This window comes from Dermacentor variabilis, chromosome 3 (assembly GCF_050947875.1).
Source record: "Dermacentor variabilis isolate Ectoservices chromosome 3, ASM5094787v1, whole genome shotgun sequence".
In the NCBI taxonomy this organism is placed as follows: Eukaryota; Metazoa; Arthropoda; class Arachnida; order Ixodida; family Ixodidae; genus Dermacentor; species Dermacentor variabilis.
Genome location: NC_134570.1, coordinates 68,709,047 through 68,723,216, shown reverse-complemented (window position 1 = coordinate 68,723,216; position 14,170 = coordinate 68,709,047). Strand labels below are relative to the sequence as shown.

General features: G+C 45.9%; 1 protein-coding gene across 2 annotated transcripts in view; it reads right to left on the bottom strand.

The window, feature by feature from the left end:
• The window catches only part of Hk (potassium voltage-gated channel subfamily A regulatory beta subunit hyperkinetic), a 77,669-nt gene extending 68,065 nt beyond the window's left edge, over positions 1 to 9,604 (bottom strand). For both annotated transcript variants that reach the window (XM_075685531.1, XM_075685532.1), the window contains exon 1: positions 9,111 to 9,604. The gene's annotated coding sequence lies outside the window, so the exon portion shown is untranslated. The remainder of the gene's footprint in view (positions 1 to 9,110) is intronic.
• Between the last annotated feature and the right edge of the window lie 4,566 nt (positions 9,605 to 14,170).

The window sequence follows — 14,170 nt, the reverse complement described above, 5'->3', positions numbered from 1 at the left end:
TGCCGCCTTTGGCTAGGGGTGACTTTTACGAAAGCTTACTCATTCCTTTTTTGGAATGTCCCACACACCGATCTGTGACTTGTGTAACTGTGAAGAGACGATCGAGCACCTGTTGTGTTTTTGTCATCTCTATGACAACGAAGTTCTTTGGAGGGTGTTAAACCGATTAGACAACAGACCATTTTCAGAGAGTAAGATTCTCTGACCATGGCCCTACGCGTCGCAGGCTTACAAAGCGACGCGTGCGCTGCTGCGTTTCACGAAAGCGACTGGCCTCAGTGACCGATTATAGGCGTGAAGTTATGGACATCCGCACGTATTCACACCGACAGTACCCTCTTCCCTACCTCTCCTTTCTTCCCTTAAACCTCTTCTCCTGTGTAGGGTAGCAAACCGAACCGACCTCCCAACCGTTCCTTCCTTCCTTTTCCTCCTCCTCCACCTCCAAGTCAAAGCTAATGGCTTCGACATGACGGAAAATTTCTTCCGTGAATCCAAAATCGTAGCTAAGGAACCGAATTTCTAAACAAAAAAAATGTAGAAGGAACGAGCCACACTAAAGCATTTCACACTGGCCGGGAAAAGGACGTAACGTCGAACTCCGCGAGAAAACAGAACACCAAACTAAGAACGAGACATGATGCCATTAAATGGCACATCAACGTGCCAGCTACTTTTTCTTCCTACACCCCTTCATATAGGAAAATCGACCGTTATGTTCCAAACCAAATCTAATTCATTCATTGTCATGCATTCATTCCTTCAACCGTTCGTTCTCTCCCTTCACTTGCGGATCAAGCTGAACGACACCCGCGACAAAGGAAACGCGAGAACCGTTATCCACCACCACGCGTGCTCGGCATAAAGACGTCCGCAGCTGAACTGAGAAAAAAAAAAAAAAGAAAAGCTCGGCCACGCTCTTCCCTACCAGCGGACTTCCCCTCTCTGCCCTAACCGCTGCAGAAAAGCCGCGACCCTGCCCGGCCGAGGTTCTGCGACGGCATCTTTCGCCGATCAATCGTCGAGACCGCGAGCCGCATGCGACGCCGACACGACGGCTCGTTTCGCGGTGCTGTGTGTCAGTCCTGTTTGCCCGCGGCAAACACAAGCGATATACAACGCCGGTAAACACCTCCGCGAGGAAGAAGGCAAGCTCGGAAACGTTCCTCTTTTTTTTTTTCTTTTCTCTCCCCTGTATTGCGTTTCGTTTCGCTCGGTGTTTACCCGAGGGAAATAATATACAAGCGGTACGCACAACACCGCCAAGGAACCTTCGCGAGAAATAGCAAGTGTGAAAATGAGAGGCGGTGATGGTGGGGGGGGGGGGGGGGGGGGCGAGGAAGAGGGCTCGGGCACTGGGCCAAGCGAAACAAGCCCACTCCAGCGGGGGGTGCCCGCGATGACGAGGATGCACGATGCGCGAAGTGAGTTGGAATCACGTGTCGGACATCCCGTTTGAACGGGCGACGACGCGGTGCGCCGAGCGTAAATCCTGCGCGGCGCGGCGTTGACCGCCGCTTTAGCCGCTTTGTTCGAGAGAATGTCGCACGCGCGCACGCACGCGCAAATCAAATCGTTTAAATGATAGCTCGATGCCTAATTATTAAGGGAAGAGTCAAAGGGGAAGGAAGCTAAGTGCGGCGCACTATGAGAGAGAGAGATAAGGAAATGGGCTTTAATGATGTGGTGCAGATGTTAGCCTGGCTGTTCGCCTGACATGCTACTTCAGGTGCTGGGTGACGATTATATGATATGTACAGTGATAAGCGCTTAACAGCACATACAGTCACACACACATATATAGGTACATACTACAGATGGATGGATGAAAAACTTTATTAGGGTCCTTTAGGGCGCGCCCTAGCGCGCAGCGGGCCGCTCCCACGTCGGGACAACATACTAAAGAGATATTTAGATATGTACAAAATTTTGTTAAGGATTGTGGCCCGCAAGAACGTCAGCAGCGCTTCCGTGTAGCGTAACGCATAGTGGCTGCTTTGCCGTGGGCCGAGAATGCGCTGTAGTGCCAAGCTCGAGTCCCGTTGAAGGCGCAGTGACTCTAAGTCACCGCGCTTCCACTACAGCCACTGAACTAGCTGCACCGCGGGCCGCTTTGATTCATATCATCGACCAGAAAGCTGAGGCGTGGGCCATCTTTACCGACTCAAAAGCGTCCCTGAAGTCCCTGAAGTAGCCACGTACGCAAGACCAACTCGTAATGGACATCACACGCCTGTGCAATAAAACCTGCGAACTGCATCAGAGCGTCGTGCCGCAGTGGTTACCACCCCACTGCGGAATACAAGGCAACGTACAGGCTGACCGTGCTGCCAAAGCTGGACACGACACTTCGAGAGAAACGGTCCAGATACCTTTCTCGAGAAAAGACGCGGAGATACTGGTATCTGCACACGATTGGCGTCTCTATCGAACCCTCTGGACAGATGCCAGCTAGCAATACGGGCCCCTATACAAAATACACCCATCGTGCGACTTTTGCATGCCGCGAGGCCCCAGCAAACTAAGCATGCCTTCACCGCATAAGACTCACCGTGGCACGCACAAATTACTTCAGGTGTAAGATTCAACTCACGGACTCGCCAATGTGCTCTGAATGTAGCGTCGCTGAAGACCTGCAACATGTTCTGTGCGGCTGGTATCGCTACGCGTCAGAGAGAGAGAGAGAGAAGGTCTCTAAAGGCTCACTGTGGGAGTGCAACGAAACAACACAATGAAAGTCGCGGCGAATGCTGGAGCAAAGGTAAATTTAGCGCCCCCTAACTATAACCTGGCGGATTACGCATACGTAGGAGAGTGAACCAAGAACAAAACGCAAAAATAGCCCCCTTCAAAGAAACGTGCTCGTCGCGTTGTCGACTGTCGCACGCAACTTGTCAACGAGGCTCCGCTCTCGTGCAGCCGCTGTCGCGTCGGTCAAGCGGGAAGCGGCTTGACCTAACGACTCCCCACCCCGCAGACATCTCGCTGCCGGTTGTCAGAGGTGCGGGTGCACCCCTGTGTTCGTAAAAAAAAAAAAAAAATGCGATGCAGTAAAAGAAAATCGTATCACAAACAGCGCTCGCGTGCGAGATTTTTGAGGCATTCAACATTTTTTACGAGTGACGACGCTCGCTCCAGCTATCGGCACGAGAAATATATAGAGTACCCGTCATGTTCTGCTATTTAGCGCAGAAACTTCACAAAAACACTACAAGCAGATGCACATCATGTGGCGAGGTTGCCACACTTAGTCCCATGTTATGGGAGTGCCAGGACTTAACAAACAAGTCGGGGAGTGCCGACCCCTCCGTCTCTCCCACCGTCAGCCTCCGCTCGCGCTGGAAGACTGCACTGCCCAGCTCGGACCTGACAGCACAACTCTGGGCCGTCCAGCGAGCTGAGGAAGCCGCTTCGAGGCGAGGACATGGAACCGCGTCCGCGGCGGGTGCTCAGACCCACTAAAGAGACGCCGGACTCGAATCGTTGATTTGAAAATAAAAATTACGTTCTTCTTCATAAAAACAACGGACAGCAAAGGATACACACACGAGCGCCGACTTTCAACAGTGATTTATTCGTTGTTTATGTACTCAAGAACAAATAAAGTATGTGCAGACTTTGAGCCAGCCAGAAATGACAGTTCTTTTCTCGCTGAGGGCATCGAAGGAGTACTAACGCACTCTTGGCCAAGATTATCTACTGTTGTGGATTCAATTATAGATCTTGTCATTTACTCTTTATGCCTGCGCAAAACAAAACATTCATAAAACTCAGGCGAACAACGCGGTTCCGCGGTGGTGTTCGGCGCTTAACACTAGACATTATGCCGTATCAGTAAAGCCTAAACTCAGCGCTTGCGGAGTATCTGTCGTGTTTATTCTTTTTCAGCTTTTTCTTTCTCTTTTTTTCTGCAACTCTTCCTTATGCATTTATGCAGCGCTCCTGGAAACAATTTGGTTATTAGACAGCGCGTGGTCAGCGCTCTGTCTGTGTGTTTCTTTTTATTTGTCCTTTGTCATTCTGTTTTAACCTGTTGTTGAACCAACTGTGCCAACCAGCCAAAATGAACACGCTGCTCACAATGAAAACATTAAGCGTGAAGCTCCATATTAAATATATCCTTCACGTTAGCCGGTGGTCGGACCCAGTCCTCAAATGACGCCACACTCTTAGGCGGGCACATTTCTCGGGCTCTCTTTGAGTCCTTCGCATTTCCACACGACGTGATAAACATTTCGAGTTATCTTTCTTGCGCAGGCATATAATTTCGCTTCGAGAAGGGATTGCCTGGGAAATGGACGAAGCTGTTTGTACAGTCACCGGCGTCCTTAAAAGTTATCAGCTACTGTGCGTCGACTTTTCAGAAAGCGGCCAATTGCTTTCCTATGGAGACCGATGACGCAGAATCGGCCACGTGAAAGACCAGCTAAAGGAATTCAATTTTATTCAGAATTCGGTGACGCGTTCGGCCCCTTCATACTAAAAGTTCTGTCAGGGCCACGACAATCGCCTCTGTGCTGTTAGATAACGTGCGAGAAACAAGCCGTGTTTAGATATAACTTATCGTTTTTTTCAGGGGGGGGGGCGAGAGGGGGAGGCTCAACAACGGAGAGAGAAATCGACAGCTTTCCTACATGCGCAGACACTATTTGTATTTGTGCGCACATTTAATCTGTAATCATCTTATGAGGTCTTGCGAATCAATGCAAGGCTAATTGAACCATGCCGCTAGGAATCACTGGAAACATATGCCCGTGTTTAGATCCTTGTCAAAATACACAGTGAATTACTCATTAACTGCGGTGAAACATTATGTACACACCATGATAGCAATAGCGCAAAGCAGTAACAAAGTTATAAGTATAAACTTATGCGCCGTTTTGCAAAAAGTTTTAGAGGGGAAGATTCACTGTAAAACTGTTGACAATGGTGTTGAATGTGAACATTTGTCCTAAACGCAGTAATGGCGGAGAGATGTATTTGCATAAAAGTTTGCATAAAGAAAGCCATTCTGCAAACCTTCAACATTCTGGATAAGATTGCTAGCGAGTTCTGAATGAAGCGGCGAACAGTTTGAGACCATATCGCGCTGCTGTATTCTGCAATAGTTTCGCCGAATGTATTCAGCTTCTTAGATAAAATGAAAAGGATCAAGTTGGTAACGATATGTCGTGCATAACAGCAAGGAAGAATATTCGTTGATATTTCCGATATATTTCCTTTCATATGCCCTATGTTCTGATTGCGCCTGGCTCTTTACAACGAAGTCACCCGTATAACGAATGATTTCGGAACCCCCAAGTTTTTCGTTATAAAGGCGTTCGACTGTAGTATGACGCACCGACGCGCAAGTATCGGGTGGCGTAATGTAACGACAAACGAGTACAGAAGCGCTAAAATATATGCGTTACCAAAATAAAGGGAAGGCGTGACCGAACAATAGATCACTAACAAAAATAGAATTAGGGAATAAACAGAGGGACCTGTTTAAATAAAGACTTCGACGACTTAGGAATTTGACTATAGACAAGATTCAACACCACTCGGTGACAATCTTCTTCAGATAACAGGTGTAAGCCTAGTTTCTGCGCATTATCGTAGGACTTTTATTTTGTGAGAGGCTGCCATTGGTATTTAATCAGAATATTCACTGAAATCCGAACAGGAAACAATTGATCAGAACGCCTGTTACCCGTAATTACACGAAAGTGCGGCGGGTAATTTCTCTGCATGAGGTAGTTTCCAGTGTATACGTTTGAAAGTCTTACAATTAAGCCACTGTCACAAATACAGGCGAACCTGGAAACAGAACCACGCTTCGAAGTAGTTTCGTAATTGTTCGCACTTGAATTTGTAGTGGTAGCACTTGTTCACACCCCAGTCTAAGTTTGGTGTCACTTTTGCATGGCATTGCTATAATGACGCTACGATTTATAGTGAACTGTAGAGTATTTGCAGATTGTTTTATATCACCGTCGCCGTTTCTTCGTTACAAAGTCGTCTTTGTAAAGGCTAAAAAGAAAGATAGAAAAGAGGTAGAACTACAAAAAAAACAACACTTCTTCTTATGTACCACGACAAAAGTCAAACGAAATGATAAGCGCCACGCATACCAAGCGTTACATAATTCTTCTCCTCCACACACGTAGTGGTGCAAACATTAGTTATGACAATTGTGACGTTCTTCATTGGGGTTCAGATTTCATTTGAAGGAGACAATGCTATCAGCACTTCAAGACAGTGTAAATCACAGGGTGCAAACGTAGAACGCAACGCGAGGCGTATTCCCGCTTTTTAAAGTTTTTATTGCAAGCAAAGACGAGTAAAAGATTTTTCTTGCAACTTCACCAGAAGCGCTACTCTGTCGTGCTTACCAACCACATGCGGCATCACAGAACGCTTACGCCGTCAGTTTACTTCCTCTTCAGTGTTTTTTTTTTTTTTTACTCAGTAAATGTTCTTGTACAGTCAGCAAACAGGCGAGCCAGATTTGGTGGCATTCAAGGGCAATGGTATCCTCGTAACAAAGTCTGCCGCCATGGCCTGAAAGCCGCACTATTCTCGCAAATAAAGATACGAACTAGTTGCAGTAACGGAAGGCGCACGCCCTGGCATTTTCACATTAGAAATTGGATGTCGTAATAGTTCTGCGGAAACCCTTAGGGTGGAGAGAAGTAATTCATAAAAGGAAAATTGAACATCCACCCATTCGTAGCAATTGCTACAAAGGAAACCGAAACGGGTTCCTCGAAAGAAAAGCCTCGCAGTTGAAGAAAAATTCGTCCTGGTCCCGGACTTGAACCCGGGACCACAGCCTTTCTGGGGCAGCCGTTCTACCATCTGAGTTAACCAGGCGGCTAGCAGATGGTAGGACGAAGTCGAATTTGTCGACAACTTGAAGCAAAGGAAATAATTTGACGTAATAGTTCTGCGGAAACCCGCAAGGTGGAGAGAAGTAATTAATAAAAGGAAAATCAGTCATCCACCCATTCTTAGCAATTGCTACAAAGGAAACATTTGTTTCCTTTGTAGCAATTGCTTCGAATGGGTGGGTGAATGATTTTCCCTTTATTAATTAGAAATTTAATGTGTATTCAATGTACTGAAAAATATTCGTGTCGAATATTATGACTATATCCGCCATTTAAGAAAATCTTGTCACCAATAGACGCCACATTGCGAAGTCAACTAATCGTGTAAGTTTTGCTATCCACCCGTTTGTGTTCGAAGCTATTTCTACAGTACGTACTTTTTTTTCTTAGCAGTGCAACCACAAACTGGCGGAAGCTACTGACGCTTTAACGGCCTGTCGTGCAATGCGCTTTTGGCCACTTTTTTCAGAACAGCCCCTCTTTTACTATTTGGACAAGTTCCAACTATTAGCACGGAGACAGTTTGGTTTTCGTCCTGGATATTCCACTAACCTAGGTTAAATCATGCTCACCGACCAAATCAAAGCGGAAATTGACGAGGGCAGATTCGTAGGATCTGTCCTTATCGATTGCTCAAAAGCATTTGATTCCCTTAATCGCAACATTCTTTTTTTTTTACTAAAGTCGGCGCATATGACATAACAGGTCCATCTTCAGAGCTACTGCGGAGTTATTTACACGACAGGCACCAGCAGGTTTGCATTTCAGGAGTACTGTCTCACACAAAAATAATGAACATTGACGTTCCACACGGGTTCATACTCGGTCCCCTCTTATTTCTTACATTCGTTCTTGATTTCCCAAACTGCCTAACTTCTACAGAATGTCTCCTGTACGCGGACGACAACCCTGTTTACACTTCCCATAACGACATCTGTACAATAACTGAGCGTTTAAATAAGGAACTAAATAATATCACTAGTTAGCGTAAAAAAATAAGTTGCTCATTAACACTCAGAAAACAAAATTTATGGTTTTTAGTTCACGCACTAAACCTCTATCTAACCTTCCACCACTGTACAAAGCGTCTCAACCAATATTACATGTAATGAGTGCTCATTTCTAGGTTTCCAATTAGACTCCTTTCTAAAATTTAATTTGAATGTCAGCTTCGTAAAAAAGGAGACCGCTTATAGTATCAGAGCGCTTTTGAACGCCAGACACTACTTTAACAGCACACTCTCTTGACGTTATATTATGACTTTATTTACAGCCATTTAAATTATTGTATCAGTTCCTGGGGTCATGCATAAAGCTCATCATCGTCGTCAGTCATCAAGTCATCAAGTCATCATCGCATCGGCTCCTTATAAGGCTCATGTTAGCCCCTCCCCTCCCCCCTTTCACTGAGTTAAACACAATGCATAAAATGATCTGGTACAGCCACAACATCGTTATTTACTTCCTACTTAAAAACGCTCAATTACATTATGTCATTGGCAGAAACAGTTTTGCTAACGATTACCACTACTAGGTTATCTATACAAAATATTTTACTTCCAAAATCACGAAGAAGCTATGGCAAACTGATGGTTTTGCCAGTGTGAAAATGTGGAATAATTTACCGGCCTGTGTGAAATCTTCACCTACATTATCATTGTACCAACGTTCACTGAGAGGTTACATTACTACCTTGTAAACTGCGTCTCTTCTTCGATGTACGTTTTTATCTTGCTTAATGTGTACGTTTTTATGTTATGATGTGTTGCCATAAGTTGAGTGCTTTAACACTGGAGAAATTTTGTAATTCGTTCTTTGTTTGTTCATAAGCGCAATTGACGCATTTTTTTTATGTAACTGAGAACAAGAGGTCCCGCTGCAGTTTATAACTGTGGGACCTCCTTCTGTATAACATCTTTTATATATATGGGCCTGTAATGAAACAATAAACTTGAATTTGAATCTGAAGCGTTTATAGTATGAATTGATGACTTGTAGTACACAAACACCAACGATGCATCACCTGCACTTTGACAGACAACGAAAAGCCTTTCCCTTTTTCTTGCTGTTTGTTTCTTGTCAGAACTAAAAACAACCAGTAAACTTCATCGTCCTTCCGAATTGGCCGTCGTATCGACTGCCGTCGCGACAACTACAATGCCGGATGTATCACGCGCCGAACATGCTTTAAAATGGCGAGGAACTGCGTAAACTGAACGTGCTAACTTTTACACTTACGTGTGACGAATCCGAGGAAAAGTTCTCCCCGGAACTTTCACTGGGTCCACCGATGACGCTAAAGTACCACTCCGCAAACTTTCTTGTCGATCCTTTCTTTCCGTGGGCCTTGCAACTCAGGCACTCCAAGCTTCAACGAGTAACACCCTTGTTTATCACTCTATTCCGAATGAGCACTTCAAAGACTATGCCGAGAGCAATTGGCAAACGTTGTTCAAAAAACCCTTTGACGATTCACAAAATTGGCACGACAGTCGCTCCGATCGGTGTGCAGGCGGCGACCGTGAGCCTCTTGCGGCGACAAGAAAACACTTTGCGCCTAGCTCACCCAAGTCAAAAGCATGCGCCTCCCGGGCCCTTCGGCTGGCCCACGCCGCGCAGCAGACGACGACGAGCGCAGCGTCCGGAGCAGACGACGCGCCGGTGCCCGAAGACGCTCTCTCTTTCCGAACTGCCGCCGCTGTGCTCAACGCCGTGCTCTTTCTCTCTCTCGTTCTTGTTCCCACACCCCACCCACCCCTACACTTTCTATTCGTTTTTCACCCCGCGCTGTCCTGCGCACGTACTTACTTCAACCCGCCGTTTCGCGAACGTGCTACGTCGCTTCCCGCCCCTTTCCCGAGTACCAGCACCACGGCCGACGACGATTCTCGCGATGTCTCGCGACCCATGGCGAAAGAAAAGCGAGAGAGAAAAGGGAAAGAGATCAGCGAGAGAGGAGGTTGCGGCGGCCTTCGCTCCGGTTGGTCGCCGTGCCGCAAAGAGTAAAAAACCGTGGCGCCCCGCGCGCGCGTTCGCTGTGGGGCGCCATGTTTTTGTGTCCGAGTTTTATCAGACCTAGTGCTGGTGCGGTGTGCGTGGCGTAGGTACGTGTGTGATCGTGCGCGTGTGGCTTCTCTCGCTGACCTCGTCTCTTGCTTTTTTTTTTTCTGGCCCGAAAGCTAACGCCAAATGGATACCGCTCGCCTTGCGACGTTGTTACTGCATGATAGCTAAACTCGGTCGATGAGAAGGGTCCCGAGGGAGTGCATAAGCAGCGTACCGCCATTTGTTTCATTCGCTTATTTTTCGTTGCACTGTCACGCAAATTCGAATTGTCGAAGCTACCGAAAGCGCTTCCGACGAAACGATAAACTATTTTAATCTTGAATGGAACACATTTCCTCACTCAGAGCTCGATGTGGGGTAAAGGGTAGCAGCCAAATGTCACCTACTGTCGCGTCGCGTGCGCAGAATAGTACTAAAGCTAAGTGGTGCATTAACAATGTGGAATGGCTTTTTTTCTCTCCCATTCTGCCTCTTTCTTCTCTCTATCTATCTATCTATTTATCTTGAGCTTGAAAACAAAAACTGATTTTCTCTGTTCGCGGAGAAACAGTTGGCACAAGAAACTTATACATTGGTTTCCCCACAAGGAAGCTTACTTCCCCTGCTTTCTAGTTGCCCTTAGCTTTCTCTCCTGCCCTTAGTAGCGCGTGCATAAGTGTCATGGTTGTATTTCTTACAGTAATTGTTGCATTACGTCTGAATTAGCTTTACCGTAATTACAATTTCTTTGCGAGCTGCTTAAAGCCTGGCGCATATTCAGCTGCGTGTAATATTCAAAAAATTATTTTATGCACTCGAAACCCGCAATCTAGCTTTTCTGCAAGGCAGAAGTGCAACACAAGAAGTAGCCTTTAGGGCAAACAGAAAGAATGGATGGATTGACACTTCAGCAGTTTGCAAATTAATATGCGTTTGCGAGACATCATATTCACTATGTTTATCTAAGCGAATAATAAACAAAAGTTATTTCAAATAAGATTCGTTTGCTCACAACTGTCGAACTACGAACCATTCACAACAAAAGAGATATTGGGCACTCAAACGTCACCCAGCGTCACCAAATATATATTTAAAAAAAAGAACTCTTCTTGGTTGTTCAGCACAACTAGAACAATCAAGGAAGCTAAAGCAAATAAACAAGAGAAAAAAACACCCTTCTTTCTCGTGTTAAATCGAAGTCGGACACCGCTTCGCTTTCGACCGCATGACGAAGAGAAGCAAAGAATATTTTTTAACAAAGTTTCTATCAAAATTACATTATTGGGTTACGTTCCAAAACCACGATCTCATTATGACGCACGCACTAAGGAGGGGGTGAGGGGGGACAGGGCGCTCTCGTATATTTTTAAACGGCGCTCGCTACTCGAGCGTTCTTACACTCCACTTCTATCGGAATGCGGCCGACGCGGCCAAGATCGAATCCGCGAACTCATATTTAGCAGTGTCACGTCATTGAACTACCACGGCGGGTCACAGATATTTCAAAGCGCATGATTATTATAACCACTCTAAAAAATGTACTAGTCTACATAACACTTGTTCCAGCTTATCATGTTAGCACGTTACTAAAAAAGAGAAGTAATTTCAACGCCATTTCGTAATACTTTTGCGATTCCTTAATTTTTATTGCGACGGCAATTAAATGGACACTCCAAGGGAATCTTTGCCGTCGCTGTTAGGTACATGTATGCTATATGCCACACCCTGCTATGTGACATGCGGTATATGCTGGTTATATTGCCACATCATTTTATCACTGAGGTTGCTCGTACCAGGTCTTAAATTCATGACAAAATTATTCCTCACAATATTGAGAATGGCAGCCCGGAAACAAACGTCATGAAATAAAACATCGACAGCGCCTTAAATATTAAAAAATTAAATATTCTCAGGCTTAAATATCAGAAGTACGAAGCAATAACAGAGCTCAAACCTGAAAATTATGCAATTTTATTGGCGCGGCTGTGCAAACCTCCGGGATTGACCAAGAAATAGATTTGAAACATATCCGATACGGAAAAGTGGTAGTGAGGTCGTTAAGAAATGCGTTTGTTTTAATTAATAAACATAAATAAAATTGTCCGATGGCCGGATTTAAACAGAGGACACCTAGCACAGCTGCTCGTTTTTACTTAGCCAGCTTATGTTTGCTTCAATTCGTACTGCTACTATAGCTACAAGTCTTACGCTTCGTGTAATATTCTAACATGTTGCTGTCGCATTCACTGCTTCGCCATTATGGGGAAACTGATGCGAACTACATGATGAACTACAGCGCAGCTGTTCACCTCTCGTTGGTCGGCATTTTTTGTGTCCATCTCCGTGGGCAAAAATGTGGGCCGATCCTGACGGTAGCGCGATACCGGGCCGACCCGCGGCGGAGGTGTCGCATGCTTCAAGCACTCAGCAAGGTGAAGCGAAAAGCGCATACATACTTTCAGATCGCGCATACAACATACAGAACAGCATTCGTTTCAATAAAGAACAAGCACAAAACCAGCATCAGAACCCCATAGTTGATTATACTTATGAACAACGTCAACCCGACACAAGGTACGTAAGGCGCTCCTGATAACAATCCAGACCACGAAGTGCTCCTTACTGCTGAGATTACTGCTGCGCAAGCTGCCGCGGCGACGGCAGCTTGCGACGTGGGAAGTGACGTCACTAGCCTCTTGTACATATTAGAACCTGCCTAGCAACTCATGTTACTGTTTTTGCAGCATCGCTATGTGTAGGCAACGCAGTGTTAGGACTTCCGAGTAGCAACGTGAATAAGAGGAGCTGCAAAGGAGGAAAAGAAACGGCAGTACAACCAGTGGTGGTTTGCTGTCAAAATTACCATTACTACCATTACTCTTAATTGCTAGTTTTACCTATACTCTAAAACAATAAAGAATTGCATGCCTCCGTCAGCACTGTAGTGGTGAACTTCAACAGCTTCGCTGGACATCCACTTTCCCAGGGCCGGGATGGCGAGACAAATTTTTTTATGCACCTAACGTCTGCCCAGGTGGTAGGTGTAGCTTCGAAGACGCATTTTGTGTAGTGATCGCAAATTTAATACGTGCAAAGTCTCAAAGAAGAGCAACTCCTCGTCCTGGCTCAGTGGTTGTAGCGTTCTGAAGGCTAGTACGTGGCCGCGGGTTCTCTTACCCAGCAGCGAAACACTCATTCCCGTAGGCAGGGAATGCAAGAAAAAAAAAATAAGAAATTTGGATCGAGATTCAAGCTCTACAGTTGACGTCGGTGACAAACAGTCTTCCTGTGTGGGCTGGGTGTGAGAATAGGGTGTTCGAACCATGGTTTATTCTGAGAGGGCCGCAGCGTTTCAAAGGACAGGCTCCTCGCCTCAGACCAGAGACGCAGCAGGTCAACGATAGAGACCAAAACGCTACATGTCACGAGGGAGGAACGCGAGAAGGCTCCACTTACCACCGGTACCACTGCACGGCGGTACCGCCGCCGTGCGGTGGTGCTGCATGGTGGTACCACCAGTACCGATACTAGCAATTCAAATTTTTTATTGCTTATGATGTAATTACATTTAGGCATGAAATATGTAGAGAAGGAGCTGACCGTGAGTGATGGTACCGTTACCACTGGTGCCACCATCAGTGCCGAATCTCGTGATCAGCGCACAATTTTCTAGACTGCACTATCTCCGGGATCGGCTCACGAGAGAGGCTAGAAACATACCCCATACAGAAAAGTGGAAGAACTCGCCAATACATTCGTTGTCTTTAAAGAACGCTCTCCTTCCAAGCTCTGGGTGCACGTTGAAGCGTTCCTGAGCAGGTCCTGAGACATCTTTAGTATATCCTGGCAGTTGTAAATCGCTTTCGAGGGACCATTTTAACTCTAGGCTGTTTACAAGTGTATTAGTAACCGTGGAACTATAAACAAGTGAAATATTGCGAGGCAATGTTGAGAGAGCTACCCTTCCCCTCAGCAGATGCTCTTTCCTTTCCCATTGCCTCGACCAGCGCGCGTAAGCGACATTTCTGCCCTGACTTCTCGCATATTGGCACCAACAGTGCAAGTGACTTCACAACCCTCGCATCCTTTCTTTCTTCTTTTAAAGCGAAGGTTTCCTTTTCCATTTCTCGGGCTTTGGCGTTTGCCCTTTTCTCGCCGGGTATAATTCAATAAGTTATTAACTATTTCATTTGTTTATCTATAGAAGTATGGCAGGTCACACGAACCAAGCAGGAAACGCAGTACGAAGCACG